Source organism: Micropterus dolomieu, linkage group LG07, assembly GCF_021292245.1.
Source record: "Micropterus dolomieu isolate WLL.071019.BEF.003 ecotype Adirondacks linkage group LG07, ASM2129224v1, whole genome shotgun sequence".
NCBI classification, from domain to species: domain Eukaryota; kingdom Metazoa; phylum Chordata; class Actinopteri; order Centrarchiformes; family Centrarchidae; genus Micropterus; species Micropterus dolomieu.
This window is the reverse complement of record NC_060156.1, coordinates 15,682,552-15,690,963: the sequence shown is the minus strand read 5'-3', so window position 1 is coordinate 15,690,963 and position 8,412 is coordinate 15,682,552.

Sequence of the window (8,412 nt, the reverse complement as noted above, 5' to 3'; positions counted from 1 at the left end):
GTGCAGATCAACAATCTTGTCCCTGATGTCCGTAGAAAGCTCTTTGGTCTTGCCCATGGTGGTGATGTTGGATGCTGGTTGTTTGGGTGTTGACAGGTGTCTTTTATACAGGTAACGAGGTGAGGCAGGTGTATTTGATGTAGATAATTGGTTGGGATTGGGGCTGTGTCTTAAAGAAAGACTAACTGGCTTGTAGGAGCCAGAATACTTGCTGTTTGGTAGGGGGTCATATACTTGTTTTTCCTCATCAGATGGTTATCAATTTTTATAAATTCATATGATGTGATTTTCTGGAATTTTCTTTGGGATTCTGTCTTTCACTGTTAGAATGTACATATGATTAAAATTGTAGATTGTTGCATTCTTTGTAAGTGGGCAAACCTGCAAAATCAGCAAGGGGTCAAATACTTTTTTCCCCCACTGTACATGCACAGCAAATTACTAGATACAACTAGATCAATAATCTTTAGGTTGGCAAATGGAGTGTCACATTTTGATATAATAATCCATTGTGAGGATGTGTGTGTTTGAAAATAAGGCACACAGCATTTCATAAAAAACAAAATATTTACTTAATCATCAAATTGTATGTTTTACTGAACTACATATATTTTGGCAGCTGTATAGTGATATACTACACTGAACAAAATTATAAACACTTTAATTTTTGCCCCCATTCATCATGAGCTGTACTCAAATATGTAAGTCTTTCTCTATGTACACAAAAGGCCTATTTCTCTCAAATATTGTTCACAAATCTGTCAATATCTGTTACTGAGCACTTCTCCTTTGCTGAGACAATCCATTCACCTCACATGTGTTGCACTGCATAATAATCTTTATTTGTAGAGCACTTTTCAAAAACAAGTTACAATGTGCTTCAACAAGTGCAAAGACAACAATACAAGTAAGAAAACATTGAAAAGACCAAAATACATGTTTAAGATAAATATAAAATAAGTAAAATAGAATGCTTGAGGCAAATGGTGGTCACACCAGATACTGACTGGTTTCTGCACCCTGGACCCCACCGATACAGTGAAACTGCACATTTTCGAGTGGCCTTTTATTGTGGCCAGCCTAAGTCACAATACCCATGCTGTCTGATCAGCATCAGATGGATTGTCTCAGCAAAGGAGAAGTGCTCACTAACACAGAATCTGACAGATTTGTGAACAATATTTGAAAGAAATAGGCATTTGAGTTCAGCTCATGATGAATGGGGGCAAAAACAAGTGTTTCATTTTGTCATCAATTTTGTTCAGTGTAGTTACTTTGCAGAACACCAGCTTTTATATAGACAACATATGTTGGTATATTTATGTTTTGTTAAGATTTTAGATGTTAGATTTTTTCTTGTAACTTAGTTTATTTAGATTGTGATATTGCTAATTTCACTCAAGCTTAAAGTGTCTTCCACCACTGCTGAAACATACAGTACATGAACCAAGCTGTGTTGCTGACTAGTACTGTTCTTTCCTTCTTCACACACTAGATGGCGAGTTTCCCCCAAAACGTGGGTGTGGGAAATCAGGATGAAATTGTAAGCATTTCTTTTTAATTTGTAAGCATGAACAAATATCTTACACAGCTCTATTAGATTAGAAACACCGTGCTGTAATCTATTATGCATTCAACATCCATGGTGTGAACAACACCACTAACAGTGCAGCAGAGAATTGGCAACAGAACAAGTGCTAGAGTATTTTCTCTGCTGAGAAAACGGTTTTGGCAAAATGATTTGAAACTAAAGTGTACTCACATTGCTGTTCTCAGAAACTCTAGCCACCCTGTCAATTTATATCAAAGCTGTGTTGTTAGTCAAGTGAATCGTGCTGTGGTGGTGCCACTGATCATTTAGTTGGAATAGGGAGAAATGCTGTTGAAATGTTGATGTGAGAGCGGAGGGAATCAAAATCTAATTTTGTATTAGTTGAGCTAGACTGGAATGTAGAAACCTTTTCCTGATGACACCCACAAAGAAGACATGTCTACAGTGTCTCTCATCTCTGTATGCTGAAAAAAAATCCTGTCAGTGAGAATCACCCATGACATACTTAAAACTGTAAGCAGCTCGCTCTTAATAATGCAGCACATGTCTTGGAGGCGATTCACAGACCCATTGAAATATTGATGTGTAAAATCTGTATTTTTTATTTCAACGTTACATGTAATGGCGCATAATGTCATCATTTTTGCTCATCTGACCCATTGTGTATGTGTACATGGAGGTTCATATAGAGTGTGTGTGCATGGGACAAGAGAGTTTGTGTATACTACATGTGTTTGTGCATCATGAGGGAATCTCCTGTGACCAATTTCTGTTCTAATAGATGATGACAGGCGTTTTATATGCCAGTGTCACCGCTGCCTTACAAAGACATGGACACAATTCAGTGTGAGGGAGTAGGCGGCACCTACTTTTGCTCCACACTCCTTAAGCCATGTCACAGTGTCATTATTGGTTAATTGACAGTTTCTCTATCCAGATTATCTTGCACTGTTTACACACCATTTGTTGGTTTTATTATGAAAATATAAATGCAGAGAGCAAAAAACATGAGCAACTGCGATGGTGACAATGTGTTAGTATATGGAGGATCCTCATGCAGTTAGACACACACACATATCTCATGTGCTGGGCCCCCTAACTTATACACAAGCCACTCGTGAGAGACTTCCCACTCTTGTGCCATGACAACCACATCCACAGGTACTGTCAGTTGCAGCTAAAAGGATGAGGGATTGCAAGGACAGAATAGAGTGGTCTTTATCAGTGATTGGCTTTTTTCTCTCCTAAACACATGTGTGAATCGCATGTGTGTCTTTCACGGCACGTCACTGGATATGTACGTTTAAAAAACATACAACACACACAGGGAAAGGCAGATAGAGATAGAGAGCAGATACTGAAATTCCAGAAAAGATTTTACACCAAAAATGAGTCAGACAGCCATCATGTAGAGCTTTTGATCTTCAGAGCACTGCCGTGAGGGAATGTCTCAGTCCCTGGCAAAGGTGTGTGCATACTTCAATGGAGTACCGCAGGGTATACAACCAAACAGTGAAGGCGGTCAGATCACCAAACAGCAGGTGCCTCCAAAGGCCGTCTTGATGGACCGCAGGGGCTACTACTCACCCACAGCAACACACACCACTACAGGGAGTAGCTGTGCTGGGTTTGAGTAGGTGTAAAATCCACATCAGGAGATATCAGGGTCTCAAGCATTCTGGTACAAGTAGGGGAGACCGGGTATGGTTGTAACATGGGGAGAGTTGTAATAACACCAATTCCACCAATTCCAGATAAGATAGGAGTCATGAGATCATTTCGGTATTTTCCTACTTCCTTCCCCATCACACATGGAGGTTGTCAACGCAGGAAACAGTTACAATCAGAATATATAGAGAAAAAAATGATTTTGAGGTAAGAAAGTAATTTTTTGACCAAGACTATATTTTCTTTAGTATCTATACTATTGCAGATAAAACTGTTTGACTTATATCTGATTAAAATGTAGTTTCTTAGGCAACATGGGATGTATTTACCCCTGATAATTTCAAACTACTATGCTAATACAGCTAACTTAAACATTGGCTTACAGGGGTGGGGTGGGTTGTAACACTTCTTAAAAAAGTGATACAACCATCCTCTATACATACAACTAGGGACTTTCTTGATTTTCATTTTTTATAGAGTGCCCTATACAGTCTCAGGGCCCATCAAGCCTGCACTCAACAAGCCTTGTTAGATCTAAGGATGTACAAAGATTTTCTTTAATTAGATACATTGTAGTAGTCTTTATTAAGTATACTGTTAACTAAGTTTGTCCTGGTAGACAAATCTACTTACACACACACACACGCGAGTCAATCAGACATAGTTTGTTACAGGGAAAAAGAAACATTGTTCTTTTATTTCACTATACCTGTTTTTGAAGCATGTCATATGGTGTGGCATCTATTTTTGCTTCTTTTGTCTTATAGGGTTACAACCTACCCCTCTACCGGTGTAGGTTGTAACAAAGGCACACCATCTATTTGACGTCAACTCATGAGGTCTGTGATAGATTTGAGGACTGAGATTGGTGCCATTTGTAGTAAACAAATGTGGGTACTTTGTACTAAAGTTTGAGAAGTCTAGCTAAAAAATTCAGCGAGTTATAGTTGCTGAAGCAAAAAGTGTTACAACCATACCCGGTCTCCCCTATCTTTAACCATAGTCATGATCATGAGATATGAATTACAGAATGTGGAATCCTTGTATATTATATGCTGTCAAATATTCAACGGGCTCATCTAACATCTAAAGATACTGTTTGAAGTGGCTGTTCATCCCAGGGGAACAAGGTTTTTAAAGTTCTTGCACTTTCGGCTGCCATTTATTTTGTTCCTTTTATTCCCTGCTGTATTCTCTTTGCCTCCATGACTCACCCTTCCCCCTTTCTGTGATCATTATACAGTAGAATTATATCTTTCTGCATCTCTCCTCATCTCCAGCACTAATGGCACATTAGTGAACTTGCTTTTCCTACTCCTTCCCATTCATAATTACTTGGCATCCCACATAAGAACAAGATGCACACCGCTGATTAGCTCGCTGTTGTTACCACCTCTACTTATGCATAAGTCACATCAATGCCCACTCAATCAGAGTGGGCATTGTTTTCATAACAATTAAAAAACAACTTTCTTGGAATATTACAAAAAATCTCTTTATTTTGCTCTATAGCAAGATGGGCTACTATACAGTAAATACTGTACCTATGATGGATAACTGAGCTCTGACTCACAGTAGGGGGTACGGAGCTAATTACCCATGGTGCCTCTCAGCTCCCATTTACTATACTGTCATGTAAAACGCCTAAAGGCATGTTAGCCTGACTGTGATGGGTATGAGCTCATCAGTTTTTGCTATGGTAATTATTCATTTGCTTGTATGGATCTCTTTCTGTAAAGCCACAATTCTGCTTAGCAGGTCTGGGATGGATTCAGGGAAATGAAAGTCAGTGCTTCTTCTTTTTAGATGTATAGTATATCAAAGACAGCTTCCCTCATGCTAACAATGTGGCTCTAGCGATGGAAATGTCGCTCAATCTACCACTTCGGTCCAGACTTAAATATCTTCTCTACTGGATTGCAATAAATATGGCTCCCAGAACATGAATGTTATTCTTGATTTTCCCCTAGTACCACCATGACATTGGCATTTCTGGTTTTGAGAAAACTGTCTCAACAACTATTGGATGTGAATTTGGTATGGACATTCATGTCTCCCTCATAGTGCATGTGATCCCTTAACTTTTCATCTAGTGCAACTATCAGGTCAAATTTTTAATTTGTCCAAAACTTTGGCTTATAACCAAATATTTGCAAGCCTAATCCCATATCAATCAACCTCAGCTGTACTCTGTTGCGTGTTAATTAGCAAATGTTAGCATGCCTAACACACTAAACTGTTTTGGTGAACTTACTAAACATAACTGCATGTTAGCATACTGGTTTAGTTTATAGTATGCTGTACCTAAGTAGAGCCTCAGATAACCATGGCTGTTGACTCTAAGTCTTAGTCAGTGAACTCTTTTAAGTCCCTTCTTAAAACATACTTTTATAGGAGCCTTTCCTGATCTATTTTACTTATTTTATATATTTATCTTAAACGTGTATTTTAGTCTTTTCAATGGTTTTTTTGCTTTTATCATGTATTGTTTTTGTATTATTGTCTTTTGTGTATTATTGTCTTTACACTTCTTAAAGCACTTTGTAACTTGTTTTTGAAAAGTGCTCTACAAATAAAGATTATTATTATTATTATTATTATTATTGAAAAATCCCTCAGAAGAAGTATCTTCCCTTCGTCTGCTCCTGTTCACTGAAGCAACCTTTTAAACTACCTCTGGTAAACCCATCCCTGGAAAGGGTGATGTCCTACATGCATTGACCAAGCTTGAAGGAAAGGTTAAGACAAAATGGCCCTGTCAGACCTTTCCTAATAAGTTATACATTTTAGCAAGGTCGCCATGCCTATCAGGTATTTGAATTGTCAATAAAACAAATAAAACAATGAATGCCTGGAACAGTTAATTAGCTCTACATCTGAATCTCCAGGCTTTCACAGGGCCTCAGAGAATAGAAAGACTAATACAGAGGTCCCAGGGGAATGTTGCCTTAGTAGCAACCTTAGCATCAATTTACTCCATCTTAGAAAGTGGCAGTGGAAGTACACACTGTGTAGTGTTTTAGTGTATCAATTATGGATGAGATGAGAATAACAGTGTGCGTGTCAGTTTTTGTGTTTGCAACTGTGTGCATGTTTTTAATCCATAATGAATGATGTGGGACCATCAGTGTTTTTGTTGTTTGGCTGTCAGCAGGTGTTTTGTGTGTTTTGTGCTGCACGTGAATCATGTGATTAGCCTGGAGTTTCCATGATAATCATCAGCAGACCCATTTTTCCAATGAACAGCCTTAACTAACAGTCCCTTAATAGAACTATTGATTTTCTTTTCCCCTGCAGAAGTTACACAGATCACACTGCCCTAGAGATTATGAATGCTGCTCATACACCAGTAGCAAACTGTAGTGCCATTTTCAGCAGTACAGGTGGTGACTCCGTTCTTCTTCTACTTTTGTTACTCACTTACATTCCCCCTTTACTTAAACCACATAGAGACAAACCAATGCACTACTCAAGATGGGAATGTTACAGTTGGTGTATTAACAAGATTTCTCGCTGTTATTATTGACTCACAGTTAGTTATCACAGTGAGTCACACCACATAATGCAAAGGTGAATGCAACAAGCTGTGCACAGGCCTCAAAACACCAGTCACACTCTACAAGCTGTTAATTTTGCCTCCCTTATGTCTTCACCTCCAAGAACAGAACAATATATCTGTCCTGCTTATACACAGTGGATGCTGAGCATTGTGTGTTGGTAAGTCAACATGTTTTTGTACACAAACAATATTCCCTACCGATACGCACACTTGTATGCTGGTAGTGTGTACCAATCTTCGTTGATTTTTCTCTCTGTCCTTGTTACGATGTATCAAAGCTTACCACAGCGAAAGCAGGAGAAGACATGTCCTGTCCTTGCATTCTCCTCAGCGCTTCCTCTCACAACAGTAATAAATCAGAATCTATTTGCCTGAATGCTGCCCTGCTGTTCTGGATCGTTAAGTACTGTCTGCCCATGTGTGCCCTCTGGTGTCTGCATCCTCAGCGAGGACTTCGAATTTGTGAGTGTTGCTTACTTTTATGCAAAACAGGTCTTTCCTCATAGTGTGTGCGCTTGAGAAAATGGGAGACGGAGAACAAAAATAAGGGAGAAAGTGGGACAGGAAGATGGTGCTCAAAGGGGGAGGATTCAGTGTTTTTGCATGCTGTGAAGTTGTGACAGAGCTCGCTGAGAATAACATCAGCAATATCAGTGTGCCTGCTATCAGTGCTAGCAGCATCAATAGACCTTTGAGTGTGGGTGCTCTTTCAGTCAAGATTGTTTTGTCAAGAGTCGAGACCAAAAGCTCTTGCAGAAAAACCTACATGCATCACAGAACCCAGAAAATGATCCAGTAACTCCAAAAGCAGACACCAAACTATGATTTTTCTTCTTTTCTTTGTGTCACCATGATTTATGGAATGGGTGGCAGCGTTTGTTCTTTGCTTCACTGGGTATGCGTGCATCAATATGAGTTTACAAATGGCATGAACTGGTGGAAGACTGCAGTTTACGGTTTGGAAGTTTTGTGTGTGTGTGTGTGTGTGTGTGTGTGTGGGGGGGGGGGGGGGGGGTCTATCTGCATTGGATGAGTTATGAATGGTGAGAGGGACATTTACTGAGGCTTTCAAAAAAGGCCCTTTACGAGTCATTTATCCTCCACATACGCAATTGAGCATGCAGAGTAAATATATTGAGGGGCTCAGAGGTCAAAATCCCATGCCGACTCAACAAGACTGCTGTCTGCAGGACATTAAAGATATGTGTAAGAAATTAGACTACTCTCCACCTGTAGAATTCATACTCCAACAAAATAGGGGCCAGCATACTGTATCACATATCCGTTCATAACTGCTGCTAATTGGCGTTAGCTGGTTGGCTGTCCAGCTAACATAGTGGCCCTATTAGCCTCCCGGGGATCATGGACGTACCAGGACAAAGACACGGCGGGTTCAGGTGGGGACAGGAGAGGCCGTTTGATCACCTCTTGAGGTACAAAGTGGTATTACAACACAGGGCAGGCTGGGTCTAGCAATTTAGCATGCTAACTTCAGTGGATAACACAATACATAAACATCTTTGGCATAATGTCAGAACCGTTTCTTCTTCAACTTCTGTTGATAAGGTTAGATCTTCATTAATGTTTTAAACTAAAATTCTGGCTATATCTTACACATTGTACCTTTAACCTT